A 16930-nucleotide genomic window follows, 5' to 3' on the forward strand; every position below is an offset into this window, starting at 1 on the left:
CTTGTACCAAAATGAACTTGTGAAAACTGTTCATTGCTAACATGGCTACACTAAGTAGTAGTAGCTTGTTCTTACATTCTGGGAACATGTTATGTTAAATACAAAAGCTATTGTCATATAGTTTTTGATGGAAAATATTTCTTTATCACCAAATATATATATTTATTGTAAATAATTGAAATGGCTGTATGTAAACTCATTTGAAATTCCATCTTTTCCTTCTGCTGTTAGACTTTATGTATGTGCTTTTGTGTGTGCATGCACATGTATACACACACAACATAAAGTTTATAAGACTGTTACCTTTAAGACCATGCAAAAGAGCCCTGTGAAACAAGGTGTGTATTGCAAAGTCAGAAGATCATGCTTTTGGTATTTTTTCACCTTATGTTCATAGCATCTGAAGTACCCAAATTTTGGAACTGACATGTGTGTTTTGGCGTGCCTCTCTTGAATTTAAATGACTGAATTCTACAAAAAGAATCACTTAGCTTCTCAGTTGCTGTTGAGCATTCCAGTGCTGTCTTCAAGCACTCCTCAAACTTTGTCTTCATTTCTGCTCGTTTCTTAAATATGCAAAGCTACATTGAACACAAAAGGAGATGGTTTACGGAACTATGAAATGTCAGATTTTGTCAAATGCCAGCAGTATTTACACATCCATGTGTGTACCCATGTCCAGAAAATGTGTGTGTCTGCTCAGAAAGGTGGAAGGAATTACGGCATTGCAGATGAGCAGTTCATGCAAACTTGTCTGATTTAGGTCACCTATTTTCTGGTGATGTGGTTTTCTAAATATACAACATTGTCTATTCAAATTCTCAGAAATGAAGAAATTTCTTCCTACCTTGTCTTTATTTGAAATGAGCGTGTACGTTATACATTATAATCATTATATACTAGTTTCCATTACCCTGCTGTGAAAGATTTGACAGTGAATCATGTGAAGACCAGAAAAAATATCCTTAAAACTTGCAAACATAGCCAGTTATCTTTTCTTATGGCACTGTGAAACCCAGATGGCCTTTACAGTGTCTTTTAGGAAAACAAAGACCATATATATAATGGTCAGAATAACTCAGTAGCCCTGTTTGATGTTTCTTTTTCAGACTCAGTAGGAATAAGTGTTGTGCGTGCTAGCCTAGATTGGTTGGTTTTGAGCAATGTTGTTGGCAAAAGCCTTCGTCAGGTATTGTACAATGGTTACTGTTTCCTCAATAGTTGTCTTTGATGGCTCTCTGCGCAGCACAACATGGAACCAGGCAGAGCTGAGTGATCTCTGAGCAGGTTTAGAACTGAATAATAGTAACAGTTCAGCCAGGCTAAGAAGTCCTGGAGCTGGGCTGATGTTAAACAAATGAGGTCAGGTATCTCTGTGAGGAATTATTTTGCAATATGTAAAAAGCACTGTTGGTTATAGAAGACTTTGGGGCTGGAGAGATTAAGTCATAAAAATGAAAGAGATACCCTCTGAGGTCAAACCAATGGTCCCTTTAGCCCCATTATCCTGTTTCAGAAAGGATTTTATGAAAAGTACACAGACACATCCACTTTCTTTGATCTGTTCCCTTTGTACTTCACCAGAAGCTGGAACTGTTGCATAAGCAATGTCAGAGGGTACACCACTGCCATGTCTAATTACTGACCTATTGTCAAGTCTGTTTAGCAAAAGCGTAGGTGTTGACACTGCACAATTCTTTATTTCTGTCTGTAGGCGAGGACTAAGCAATTAGGAAAAACCAAAACCCACAAAAAATCCTCTCATCTCTGTAGAAAGTTTTATATTCCTAAACAAGTGTTTGGCTTTTTTTTTCTGGATTGGTGATTGCTTAGTCATGAATGAATCAAACCTCACACTCAAAATAAAAAGGCACAAAAGGAAATGATAGTGCTGCACAGGTTCCTGTGAAATTCAGGGACTGGTCCTTTACAGACAACACCTTTATCTGCCCCATCTACCCTAACGCAGCTGAGTCAGCCCGGGCTGCAGCCCTCAGTGACTTTACCCTCACAGATTCACCCATCGATTCATTTTGCTTCCTACCAAAGATGCAGAACTAAACCCAGGACGTTTCCTGTTATTATCTTACAGACATTATCTTCTGACATGAGGCTATTGCAGAGGTGCTTCGAGCAAATATTGTAATAACAATGCAACCTTCCAGTAGCCTGGTTCAGACAACACAAAATTTACCTGCACCTTAATTTTAAAACAGATTAGTAGAGAAAATATGATTAATCAGGATTCAATGTTTTTCTGTAATAAAATGTTTTATTCCTTTCCAAGCTATGTGAACAAAGTATGCATAGCAAAGAAAGAATATAATTTATTAGGTGATACTTAAGATATTTTTAAAAAGGCAAAATATGATGACATATTTACTACTACATATAAGAAGAAGAAAAATCCAATTTTCAGTGATTTTTAAATAGTACTATGTGTGACAAATTTGAAGACCCTTCTTGTGTTAGAATTTTTAAGATAAGAAATTAAACATCTTTAAGAAGCTTAGCTAAAGAGTTTCCTTAGATGTTGACATTCAGTTTTGCACCTCATAACTGTGTAAAAAAAAAAAAAAAAAAAAAAAAAAAAAAAGAGAAAAAAAGAGTGACAAGAAATTAGAATAGAAATCTACATCTTTGCAGTTTTCAATTCTCCAAACATGCCTAGAATTCATCTGGAAATAGCTTTTCAGAAGATCAAACAAAATATTGGTCACGAATGCATTCCTTTTCTCTCTCACTTAAACACACGATTTTTCTGTACTGGTATGCTAATCTTAATTAATGAAAACTGGAAAAACAAAGCAGTGAATTAAATAATAAGTGATGGTTCCATAAAGGATTCCACTAATTGACACTTTCTTTACTTCTGTGCTGACTATTCTGTAATCTATAATATTTTACATTATAAATTAGTCTGCAGAAACTTGCACATTTTCCCTTAGCTTTTTCTCACTAAAGCAGATGTATTGCTAGTTTGATTAATAACATTTTTCTGTATTTATAGCACAAACGATTTTGCAGCACACCTTTTCAAACCTCACTGCAAAAGAAGAGAAAAAAAGAAATCTGAGACACATGTGGGAACGAATATAACATGAATTTCAGAAATGATGAGAACTCACAAACCTCAATATTCCTTTTGAAACTACTGATCTTTTCAGTTAGTGGAAGTCTCCGTTAAGGGTATATGGAAGGAGTCTCTGCTCCTCAAAGGGTATGTATGTGGTGAAAGGAGCCGTACACAAGAACATGTAGAGACAAACCTGAGTGACATGTGAGAAAGGAGGTGGTGATGAGGACAAACCTGCTCTGTCACACTCACCGATAAGGGTATGCAGAGCGTAGGAATGTTTCTTTTTCAGAAGATTATCTGAGACCTCAGCAATAAGGAAAGGGAGGGAGACAAACACAGAGACACCAAACCTGACTGATTAATGTTAATAAAGACAATAATCAGAAATAAACCTGGTCAGTCACATTAATTGGTGGGCTATCAAGAAACAGCAGGCAAACTTGGACTTTGAATAGAATAAGGATGCAAACCTGGGGGTCCAGGGTGTTGGAGGGGGATGTGTGGGGCTACGTCAAGTGAGGAAGTGAGATTTAGGGAAAAGGGATCAGGAAGGAACAAAGAGGGGGTAGACAGAAAGGGGTATAAAAGGTGCTGTTAACATGTAGAATGGGGCCAGTCAGTACACTTGTCTGGCTGAGCCCTGCGCCTGGTCACCACACTCTGTCCTGTCTTCTCATTGAATCCTTTCTTGACTATCTCTCTGTGTAACCTTACCCTCTGTCCCATGCGTGAGTGCTGCAAGGACTAGGTGCCAGCTACTGGGGGGGCTGATGTGACTGGGTACTGGGCCAGCAACTGTAGTCAGAGCCAGGGTGTAGGTGGCCCTGGCCTGTGGTCAGCTGCTGGAGTGAGTGGGGTCTCAAGTCCCAGATGCTGGAGTGGGTGGGGGTCTTGGTATGCGTGAAGCAAGTGTGGGTAAGCGGGGCTGGGGTCAGGGCAGGGTTGTTGGATGGAGAGACAGGCCATGCTTCTGATGTGGGATCTGCAAATGTGCATGTGCTTGTGAATCTAGAGTGTGTGTATGTGTGTGTGTGCGCACCGTCACTAGTGACCTTCTGCCAGCCGAAGAGGAGGAGGAGACAACTGTGCTTGGGTTTTATGAGAGTGCTGTACGTCACTCTCGTGTTGACGTATTGAATGTCAATGTCCTCTCTGTGTGTCTCTGAGACACACGTTCAGCTTCACCGCTGGTTGAACCTGCAAACGGGAAAGTGGCAGCCACATCCCTCAGCATGGGTAGAGACCCTGTGTCCCTGGGCTGGGCTCCAGCAGCCAGGCAGGAGGTCCCTAAGCTGCAGCAGCTGGAAGAGGAAGAGGCCACTCCTAAATGCCCTTAGTGGTCTCCTTTACCTCTAATTCAAAAAAGAGAGTCTTGGCTTTCTGTTTCTTTTATTGTATGCTTTTCCCAAACTCCTACTGATCTATGAATGTTTAGAAGTGTGTGTATATTCTCAGCCACTGATGTGGATAAATATAATTTTTAACCATAGAAAGTCACCTGATGTTTTTGACTCTTCAGAATGACAACTTGATTAGCTTGGAAAGATAATTATTAGTTTTCTGAATACCTGCAAGGAAAGAAAAGAGAAAATGAGGTCTTGTTCATATTACAGAGCTAAAATGTTTGAAAAATCATAAGAAACTTCCTTTGATGCTGATATACCTTTCTGACACGGTGTTGTGATCTCTTACAAAAGAAACCGTGTGTGCGGGTCTTGGGCTGATAATATACACACTGGTATGGATTTCTGTGTGCTCCAGCTTTCCTTCTGGAAGTTAAAGGTGTCTTTAGTGTGTCACCCTTCCCATCTGTCACCCTGAAAAGGTTACCCTGAAAACTGGGAGACTGGTTTGTTAAGAAATTTGTCGTCACGTGAATGAACCGTTCTGCCCTTTGGCTCGGGGTCACCTGGGGGTGCCAGACTGTGCAGTTCCAAGTCCCCCTGGGGACAGAATGGCCTGGTTGTTCTCCACTGAAAGCTGACCTGAGAGAGGGCAGGAGTCTGCTCAGATTGCTGTCAATAGGCTGAGGAGGTATGTGCCCAAGTGAATGTCCAAGAGAGAGCTCTGCACAAAATGGATGGAGACTCCTGCTCTGCCACCAGTGTCCTGTGCAGGCAAGGGGGGCTTCTTGTTTCTGAGAGTTTCTGTATTACTTCTGTATTGAGGTGAGTTTCCCTGTGAGAAAAGAAAATAATTTCTCAGGAATTATTTTCTCAAGAAAATCAATTGAGTGCTTTTGGAAGCTGTAATGGTTTAAGTGAATGTATGATTGAATATTTTCTTGTACTGTTAAATCAATTGCTGTTATTAGTGTTCTCTGTACCATGTTAACATTAAGGCTACCTCAAGGTTTCAACATTGTTCCTCAGTTGTTACGAATAGCAGAGTTATTGCTACTTTTAGAGTATATCACGGCAGTACATCAGTACTTTTGTTCATGTATATGTTAACAAATGCATATAGGTACTACTAGCATTGACGCAAGATTTTACCACGCTATTTGAAAGACTCTATTCAGCAGAACTAAGGTCTGAGGAACACATTTTAAGTTTTCTTAAAAAGATGTGGTTATATGGCCATATTTCACACAAAACATCTCAAAGCAATGCCAATTAAAGCCAATGGTAGCCTTTCACTGACTCCAAAGACAAGTTGCTTTAGAGTAAGTTTTAAATGCAATGAAGTCCTTATCCAGGTAGAAAACCACTACTGGGAACAAACTTTGACTTTAGTCTCTTAAATTGGAGAAAGACTAGGGACCTAGGTAACTAAATCACCACAGAAAAAGTAATACAGTATCACTTTCATCTACCATTTATTTTTTCATACAGAAGAGCTTCAGAGCAGATCAAATAATAGAGCATGCAGATGACCAATATTGTGGAGAATGAATACAAATGTTGAAATTAATTATGCAATAGCGAAATGGGGGCTCACAGGATGAGATTTATTTATGGAGATTTCTGCAAATTAACTCTATCAGATTGTGATTTAGTTGCTGGTTTATTAACTTTTCTTCCTATTTTGCAATGAAACTAGTACTGGGTGAGCTATGCTAATTTACAGAGCTCACACACTTGGCCTTGTAATACTATACCTACAGGAGAAATAGTCACTTCCCAGTCATTGCAGAGTGTGAGAGTAGCCAACGGTGCAATGATTTGTCTTCTTGAAGCAGACTCAGACCAAATTAATTTCCATGGTTGTGGCACAGTCCACTGCTATTATCAACTATTGAAAAGTTAATGTGATATTATGCGTAATCCCTTACAACAGAATCACATGACAGTACAGTTATGGCCTACTAAAGTACTTTCTAAAAAGGCTTATACACAATGTGTCATGGATTTTTTAGACTATCGCCCAAGTAATCTTTGTGTTTACGTTTACAGGACAGTAAATTTATTCTAGACTGTAAGGGGAAATGCCAGCCTCTGTAGTGGATTTTACCACACTTACTCACTGTTGAACATTACCTTATCCAAACAATCCCACGTATTTACTTACTGTAAAAGTCCCTACAGCACTGGCAGGCATTTTCTTTCAGGTACAGCTTATTATTTCTAACAAAAACAATGGGGTAACACAAAACAAAGATATTTTTTAGACCAAAACGGACTTTAGAGGCTCAGAGTCCTTTTTGACACATCTGCTTCCCTCTTCTCACAAGCTAATAATTCCCTGCAGTTTCTTCAGCTGGACTCCCGCAGTGATTTGTTAGTGCAGCTGGGGGCTCCTTTTGGGTCTCAGGTATACACAAGGTCAGTCTGCCAGGGTAGGTGAGTGGTTCACACATTTGCTATGTTGTATTGCAGTCATTGGGATTGTGTGGAGTAAGATACTGTTCAGCATTAGACTCAAGTTTTGGGCGAGTAGTAAAATTAAAACTTTTTTTTTAAAGGCACTGTGTAATATAAGTGTGGTGAATCTGGTCTTTGAATCTAGAAGTATAAAGCTTTTTTTTTTTTTTTTTTTCTGGAAGTAACCTGCAATTTTCCATCTTGCTAAAAAGAAATTTTAGCAAAAGTTCTGCCTAATTTTGGTGGTAGCTCATGTACATTCAGTTGCAAAAGGATTACCTCTGTTGTAATAGTGGTACATTCTCCAAATTGCTGTATGTAAGCACCTGTGCACCTTGTATGTTCCAGCAAAATTGTGACTATGGTGTGCTAGAGACATAGGTTTAAATTGCTTTAAATTTTAGCTATAGATCCCCTGTTTCATGGATGAACGTATCACTTGTGTCCTAGTGCTCGTATTCATGATCAAATAAGTATTGAAAGAGAGAAAGGAAAAATGGCTCCCTTCTCCTGGAAGAAAGAAGCAGCAATGTTTCTCAGTAGTGCTTCATTTTAGTTTTGTATCGAGTCAAAATATTTAACATGGCCTGAAACAAAATGAAGGGTATTGCTTGGTTGTATCTTATTTCCAGATAATGAATCCTTTCTGAACAAAATTAAAAGAAAAAATGCTTATATTTTGGAAACTCCATTTGAAAACAGCAATTAAAAAACCTTTAAATTTGAAAATTTTTCAAATTGAATACTTTCACAAGTTAAGCTGTCATATTTTGTTTAGAAAATATATGGAGAAGTATAACTTAATTTTCTTTCCCTTTTTTTGCTTCTGTGTCTCTTCTGCTATCACCTATTATATCTATTCTGCCATCTCACCAATAAAACTCAAGTCTAACATAAATTTAGCATTTATGGAAAAATGCCACCAGTCAGCTATAATCTGTTGACAAGAACATTAGCAAAAAGTTATCCTAAGCCAAGAGCAAAATGGGAACTGTTATTTTCCAAAACTGTGTATTTCACATTGTAATGGTTATTTGAAGAAAAATCACACTGATCTCAAAATATGTAAACTACAGTGAGCTTACAGTGTGTTGCCACAGACAGACTGTCGCTTTCAAACATAGGGACTGACTTCTACACACATACATACATAACAAACTAATGCTGCTTTGTCATTTTGATGTATCTCTGTCACTTACATAGTGTAGAAATAAGCCTTTAGTTTTTCGTAACTGTTCACATGTTCTGTTTTCCCCCATGGAAAGAAAAACAGACTTATTCCACCTACTGGCATTGTGAAAAGACTCAGAAGCTCCAGGTCCCACATACAATGCATGCGGACAGTCTTTATTTTAGTTTGTGATAAGTTATCCAACAACAAGGGTTTGAGCAATGTACATGACTCAGGTCTTTATGTCTGAAGCAAATTCATTGTGGTTACAAAAGGTTAAGTATGCTGCCCTACATAACCATCCCTGAAAACCTGAATTTCTAGTTTCACTTGGAGGAAACTAGTTTCTGATTACAGTAAATAAGTAATCAGAACTGAGCTGTGTCACTATACGTGTACATTTTAAATGATTTTTTATATCAAGTATTGTCCAAGTCAAGTACTTTCTGCAGTGTGTTAATATTTTAACTGATTTACTTATGTAGATACAGAAGGCTGTAGTTACGTAAACATTTTTAAAGACTTCCCCTGACTCACTTATTGCTGATGGTGCTTTGGTGACTAAGGTTTAAACCAGCACATGTAGCAGTGAACTCTAGTCATATATGATAAAAATTATTGTTAAAGTATTCTCTTGGCAAGTACAAACATGAGTGGTGTGATGAACTAAGAAAGGGAAAGGGAAAAGATCTGTAGAGAACAATCCTTATAGTGAGAGTTAGTCTGTGAAATTGCTTGAGGAGATAGTCTGTGAAATTGTTTCCCCAAGTAGAACTGAAATTGCTGCCAAAGACACACGCCCTGAGGGAGCAGGATAAGCTGGAAACCAGCATTTGCTAAGCAGATACAGCAGTTCAGGCAGCAGCAGGTTATAAATGCTGTCCTCAGTTTTGTCTTGTCTTTATTTTCTCTTAATCATTGACTGTTAGCTCTGACTTTCTCCCTTCTCTCCCTCTGTCCGCTTGATAACATTCTATGGTCCTCTCTGCTCTGAGATTTTACTGTCCTGTTTTCTCCCTCCCTCCTGCAGTATCCTATGCCTTCCTTTATCATTAGTTTTAAATTCCTTCCTTTTAAATTTTGTCCTTGTCCCATGCATCCTTCAGTATCTGATAATAAATGACAATGAGAGATAGACAGTATTAAAAACAATCCCGGGCAAACCAGTAGAAGGAAGTGAGGAGGAAGGGCTCTGTTTCCAAAGGCCCTCAAACCAATCTTAGGTTTTCCGGCCTCTGCACAGTGAAATTCTGCAAGTCCTAGAGTAATCCTGGTTTTTTCACTATATAGATTCTTGTGCCTTATCTGGGAAGGCTTGTGTTTTTGAAAAAGGCTCATGAAGGGAAACTTGCAAGTTTTCATCTTCATGGTTTAGCCTGACTACAGATTTTTCTGTTGGTTTGTTGTTTTTTTTTTTCCCTCAATGCCATGATTGAGTTCACTGTAGACTATAAAGGGAAAATTGAAGCAGTCAGTGCCCATCTCCCACGCTCTCCTTCACGCACACAGATCATCATTTGTAAAGCACATCTGTTTCTTAACTGTGTTATATCTGGAAGGCTTTCATCTTTGCAGTGATATTTCCTAATATCTTGAAATGTCAGCTCTTGGAGAAATTATATTACTTCATTAGTCTTATAATTAAGGCAGCCTAATATTTTCTATCAGAAGAGCTTGTTTAGTTGCTTATAATTTTTTACAGGCTTTACCTGATTGGATGTGAATTTTCCAGGGTTGATACAAGGCACAGGCTGCCTCTTTCTCATCCTGAAAGCAAAAAACTTGGCTCAGAACAATATGAGACATCCTTTGTGCATGTACTTTGGAGGAAGGGCTTGATATTTGGTGGGGGAGATTGCTATATTAAGAGTGTGTGCTTTTTTGCTATATAAGAACACTTTTCTTCAAACTAACCAAGCCTTTGAAAAGAAAATTGCACTTTGTGTGTGGTAACTGAACATATTGATTAGAATTTGACGGTTTCATTCTATATTTTTGATATTTTTGGAAAACCCAGCAAGTCTTTTAGCCTTCCTCTCAACGCAGAGATGGTGTACTGGTGGCACACTTGGTAAACTTCTGTCCCTGCTTCTGCACCACTGTTTACCCACAGCAGACTGCAAACCTGGCATGGATTAAAAGCTGGCTCAGCAGCCCTCTTTGTCCTGCATGGATGACAGCAGTGAAGAGTGGTGCACGCAAGCCTGTTCAGGTTTCCATGTGCTGAGTCAGGGCAGTGGTCACAGGATGGTCATATGATGTAAGTAATTGAACAAGACTCTGGAGGATCTCTCTGTCTCTTTCCATACATCTCTCCTTGTCTTCTGTGACACAGAAGCTATCAGCTATTGCTCTCTGAATAAACTACTACATACTGCACAATGCTACATTCCCTGAAAGGTAGGCCCTAGGCTTTTCAAGTTGGCCATGCAAAATTAGTAGAAAATGCTTATAATAACATCTTATTGCCTTAGTCCCTTTCTGTGATGTTTCCTCACTGTAAAAAAATATTTTACAAGCAGAGGTGCCACAAAAAGAAATTAATGAATGTTTGTAAAGTGTTTGGGTATCATGAACACTGTAATACAGGCTGCTAGGAAATTAGCCATTCATGTAATCTTATAACTTGTATTGAGAGCAGAGACTAAATGTGCAGTAAATAAACTCTGTCTATGCAATGACAAAACAAAATAGAGGGTAACTATTCAGTGAGCAGCATTCATATTAACAGTGTAGGAAGCACTGGATGTGGCCATGTAATTAAAGATGGTATCATACTGGGTTTTCCTCAAAATGTCTGAGTTGATGTCATGAAAGCAATATTAATATCGCCATGTCCTAAATTTGGAGTTCTTGCCTTTTCAGTTAGAGCTTTCTATGACTGTAGATTTTGAGGCATTTAAAATGTAAACTTCAATGCTATTGAACCCTTTCTTTAATCATTTTAGCTATTGCACAAACTTTATGCATTCCAGAAGAAACTGGAATATGTTTAATTTCACTATATATGTGGTATCTATTTTTCGTTGTCCTCACACAAGACTTTTTCTCTAATTGCAGTAATTTTTTGTTCTTCTCAGTCTAAGAAACCTCTTCTTCTCATAACTTTGTACTATGGACACAGTTAGCACACACCAGTTAATCTTCGGGAGGGTCAGCTGACCTGTTTGTCATCATTGTTTCTTCCATAATGGAGACTTCTGGTTGTGAACCACAGGAAATGCAACAAACCCTTTCAGCTGCTGAGATTTAGTGTCTAACATGAGTGGGTAAATCCCAGTTGCCAGCACTTGTGAAAAATGAGAAGTGAGATGCCCTCATGCCACGAAGTGCTGATCCTGGATAGAATCATGCTGTCCATTTTAACATCTTCAGTTACTTTTGAAAATAAATTTCATGTGACTGATTTCCTGCTATTTCTTCTGTTATGCCTCCTCACTCTTTGAACGACCTTGTCATGTAGTCCTTCTCAGCAATTTTTCTCCCCTTTCCTCCCTCCTCATTCCTATTGTAATGGTCACGGTTTCTATATGTGACTGCACCTTACTGCTGACTCAGCCCTCAGAATTTTCCCATTTAGTTGAACATTCACAAAATTCAGCGTGTTTCACAGACCTCTGCCTTTAGCCTTGTGTTACCTCCAGTGTCCTGCAGCTTGAATGAGAAACTGAAATAATCCCCCTTTTTCCCAGCTACACCTAGTTATTAAAGCAAATTCAGTGATTTCAGATATGATGTTGTGGAGCTAATTCTGACTTTGCTCCTGTACATATTAAATCTAAGTAAAGGTAGAGGGTAAATGTGGGAAGCCGTGCTATGGCGAGCCCTAATGGGAACGGGTGTCAGTCTGAACTTCCACGTCATTTTCTCTGCTGGTCTTCAGTGTGGATAACAAAAGAGCAGCGAGGGATCTGCTGAAATTTCCAAGAAAGCCGAAGATTGTAGCTGTTAATTCAGAGTTGGTGTTCTACTTGGTGATGAAGATCTTACCCACATCCCAAAGGGGGATGCACAAAGAATCCTTAATTGTGACTTTAGAGTTTCTGCTGGAGTACAACTGCAAAGGGGCTGCCCAAGGAAAGGATATGCTGTCAAAAAGTTTCTACAGTAACAAATTTTTCAACTGGACCATGGTTGGTGGTCTTTGGCTATGGTTCCTCCAATGCAAAAGCAGGAGGTTCGATTCAGAGAAAGGAAAATACTAGAGCTCCTGCTGGAGGTGGGTGGCACAGTGGGCACACAAGGAAATTTGAGGCTGCAGAAAGGTTTGTCCCCTTAGGACTTTTGTGTTTGGCTTGTGCCAAGGGGTCCTCCTCCATGGCACCTGGCCCATGCCTGGTTGATTGTTCATTTGGCATGACTGAGGATCTTTGACAGTCGTCAGACCATGCCTAGGGTTAGAATTAGGAGAGAGATGAATATTGGAGTTCCAGTGTGACTATGGCTGCTAAGGGACTGCCCAAGGAATATCAAAGCTGCAGAAAGCAGCTTTTAGGCTAAGGCTCAAATCAGGCCTAGGATTAGTGTTAGGGCTTGGATTAGTTTTAGGGTTAGGAGGGTGACAAACCCTAGAGCTCCAGTTTGAATAAAGCTGCAAGGGTCTGCCCAAGAACAGACTTGTCTCCCAGGAAGTGTTTTGTCTGGCCCATTACTGAGGGGCTTTGGCTAAGGCTCAGCACACACCTTGTATTAGAGTCAGGAGTTATCATGTTAGGGATTTAGGAGAGACCAAATATAGAGCTCCAGTGTAAGGGGGGGGGGGGGGTGTGAGCTGTAAAAGTGCTGTTCAAGGAATAGTAGGCTGCCAAAAAAATGTTTCCCCTGAGACCATTTTCATCTGGACCATTACTGGGAATCCTTTTGTTTGGGTTTAACTTTGTGTGTTGGATAGAGTTAATTTCAGGACAGAAAAAGAGACTGTAGTTCCCAGATTAGTTGAGATCTTCTGTAAATCTTTACTCTCAAACTTGAATGAGTGCATTGCACTGATATGATCAGAAGCAAATATCGCATTATTGGGAGGGAACAGAGGGAAGAAAACTCATTTTGCATACCCTTTTTTTGGATGTGGATATTTGTGGGTTTTGTTTTTCCACTGTTTTTTTCTTCTTCTAAGTGTGTTGCCAGGCACTGGAAACTTTATTAGTGGTATAGCCTTGCAGAACTTTGACTCTCTATCTTTCTCTGCTTCAGTGATTCTGTCAACGGCTATGCAGCGTGTGATAACCCTTGGCCCGCATTATTCTGTCTTCTACTTTCTGGCTTAAAAGTTCCTGCCATATCTTCCTGCTATAAGAAAAAATGTGCAGAAGTAGAAGTAAGTATTTTTATTTTAGCAAATTGTTATGTAGCAAAGCACAGGGAGACACAAAGAACAGCCAGGTAAATGGGGCTTTGACGTTTAGAGAGGGATCAGCAGTGCACTGCACCCTGGAGGACAGAGGCCTTCTGAGCAAAGGCAGTGATGGAGCCACATGACATCATCAACTTCTGTTGAACTCATGACTCCATTTTAATTCAAGCTGGACTGAATGGGGAGGCAGGAGTGAGTACAGGTGACATGGTCTCTGTTTCTCGAAAAAATTTACCCTTCAAGTATAACCACCAGCATTCGTCTTAATGAAAATATATCCATTCCTTTGCTGAAAGAAGAGAATCATAGGGTATGAGTATGTATCTCAGCAGTGATACTGTCACATTCAGAGAACATCCCATCACAAAGCTTGCTACAATCCATGATAATGATCCTGTGATCAAAAACCTTCCAGTGGAATTGATGGCCTATAGACATGGGATTATGTGCTCTGAATAACCACAACAAACCACACTGGTATTCTAGTATTGGGCATCATCTGCACCAAGGAAGGACTGTGTTTGTTATGGACTTACATGAAGGTCATGTTTTCTGTCCCTAAAGTCCTCCTATATATGATGGCCAGAAATGACCTGGAAGTAGCGTGGAATTTTTAATGAAGGGATTCCTGAGAGCTATGAATAATGGTGGAAACAAGGGATTTTGAGGAAGCTGCTAGAAACAATCCCCCAAAAGCAGATCTGGCATCCTACACTGAAAAGGGAGTTGGGGTGTTGGACAGAGTTCTGGCAAAGAAAGCATGTTCCTGGGTCTCACTGACAGAAGAGCACTATTGCTGTGCTAACCAGACGGCTCCTGCTAGAAATGGAAACTTATGCCCAAGTCTGAATACACTCATTTGTGTCATACCTGGTAATCTACTGATCCTGCATTGAGAATTGTGACCCAAAGTGATCTGTCTGTGAGCTGAAGTTCAGAGTGAAACTGTGTATGAATCGCTAATTCAACCTTCTCCTGAACTGTCTAGTGCCGATATATCACACAAGTCTGAGAAAGTGCTCGTTAGATAATGTGTGCAATGGATAGCGCTTGATATTTTAGTTCTGTTTTTCCGAGAGTTCTGTTTCAAAATCTTCATCTATCTCTGAGCTATAAAACACAAATAGATTTACTAAGGATTGGGTGTTGTTTTGGTCTGACCTTCGTATCCCACAGAGCAGTATCTCATGGTAAGCAATTACTTTGATTCATTATTACTCTTTAGAGTACTTTTTCCTCTAGCATAGATGCTTTTGGATGAAGTAAAATATTAAGCCTTTTGAAGTATAAGTTCAATTGCTAGAAATTGAAATAAGCCCTTCATGCTTTATAAAAGGAATTTAAACTTCCATTTATAATGAAAATAGTACTTTAAATTCAGATGTGCTTTTGTTAAAAAAAGTGAATAACAAATTAAATTATTTGCTTTGAGGTTAAAGGGTTATTTTTTCACAACCAGTATTGCTTTTAGTACTGTATGATTATTGCAAACCCAATGACTTTGAACGAAGAATCCCATACTCAAGTGCTATTAAAAGTAATTTTCATTATATTTTTCTGAAACATTTTAATCAGATCATATAAAGTCAGGCAAATGAGGTAATATAAAATATTTGTCCACTTTTCACTCTCCATAATAATTGCTTTAGTTACATTTACCTTCTCAAATACTATTACTCTGATTATCTTGTTTTGCAAGTCAGGATCTTTTTAGCTGCTAAGTTTATCTGGAGTCAGAAGCTACATATTACATATCCTCTATGTAACCTCCAATGGTAAATTCATATTGATTTAAATGAAGTGTTTCCAACCTAATAAAAATAAACATATAATTTGCAATATTTTGAACTCAAAGGAACAGATACATATACCTGAATACAATATGCACTTACTTTTTTTTTTCCAAAATCCTAGTCCATATTCTAGTCATAATTTTACATACACAAGTGCAATAGTATTTTAGAGTTTATTTCCCAAACAAACCAACATTTTTCTCTTGTTGCATACATTGTATTACTGCTCATGTTTTCAGCTTTTGCAATTCAAGTTACTAGACTATACTTTTGACTATCCCGAGCATAAAATTCAACCAATGTCTTGGAAGCTCTTTTGGGTTTGATGTCAAATGAAATCCTTTTGAAAGAATTCTATCCTCTTAACTTATGAAGACAGGAGACACAAAATTAAATACCTCGTCTTATATACTTTTATGAGAATCGGACACTTTGGACATTACTAAGTGATATCTTACAGTTCAAGGAGGAAAATATCAGTTCAAATTTTTTTTCAGATGATATAACTTGTTAGTTTTCAGTTGTTGTTGTCAGAGCAGGTGGATTTAGGCATTTCAGAAAGATTCTGATTCAGTTTTATATGGCAGACAAATTTTCTCTGGGAATTGAATAGAGTTGAACTTGTTCTCTGTCCTGTCATTCCTTTGACAAGAACCTCAGTCAAGGATTTGAACATTGATTGATTAGTTAGTTTTCTACAGTCTAGTTAATGAATTAATTTAATTAATTAGTTGAATTAATGAACACATTTAACTAATTAAAAATATTACTAACTCATTCTAGCTTTCTAATGAGATTCTTTTCCTTGCCAAATATGTATCAAGGCCTATTTTATCCTCCAAGTCAGAGGACAGGAACACAGTCCGGAATATCTGGATTTCATTTTCTTTTGTTGACGAAGCATATTCAATGTGCATTAGTGCCATCAGTATTTGCCTCTTTTTATTTCCTCTTTATTCATACAAAACCATTTTTCATTCCTTGTACTTGCTCAGCCAAGGTGTCACCCAATGTTCTTTTTTATTTCCTCCATTGCTCTTGATGATTACAAGCCTTACAGATACTGAAGTAGTTTTCACTAGTAATTGACAAATCAAATAGTTAACTGAATAGGCAACTTACGTGTTGTGTGATGCATTGATTGATCTTTAAAATTTGCATAAATATGATTAGTTTAAAAAGAGCTCTCTTATGAGTATATGGCATATTTCTGATAACTATTAATCACCATTTGCTTCAAATAAGGGGTGGAGCTAACCTCGGAAAGAGCTTTGTATGTTTGTCAGATGGAAGCTGAATGCCACCCCAGTAGAAAACTCTGACTCATCTCAGTCATTTAATTTAATTTTCACTCAGCACAAAGCAGCAAGAGAGCTAGATAGTACCTTCAGAAGAGCAACTAAAACTATTGCTTGAACAAGTCCTTGTAAACTACAGAGTTTAGTGCAACAGGAAAAATACGTTTTAAAAGGCATAGATAGGAGTAGATATTCACGGAACGTAGTTGTTGAGATGTTTGCAGTGACTTGAGGGACATATTGGTTTTGTTTGTCTAACAGCAGCAGAGCTGAAAAGTTGCCTTTAACTCATTTGAGATGTTGACGTGGCAGTGGAATGGGGAAGTCTGCAGGCTGATTTACGTCTTGGAAGCTGAGGACCCTGCTGCAGTTTCGGGGATCTTTTGACTTTTAAGATGTTGGGATATTAGCACATAGCTACACCTCTACATAG

General features: G+C 38.6%; 1 protein-coding gene across 1 annotated transcript in view; it reads left to right on the top strand.

Moving 5' to 3' along the window:
* The window catches only part of FRK (fyn related Src family tyrosine kinase), a 53153-nt gene that overhangs the window by 5806 nt on the left and 30417 nt on the right, over positions 1–16930 (top strand). The window lies entirely within an intron of this gene.

Source organism: Leptosomus discolor, chromosome 2, assembly GCF_034619465.1.
Source record: "Leptosomus discolor isolate bLepDis1 chromosome 2, bLepDis1.hap2, whole genome shotgun sequence".
Taxonomy (NCBI): Eukaryota; Metazoa; Chordata; class Aves; order Leptosomiformes; family Leptosomidae; genus Leptosomus; species Leptosomus discolor.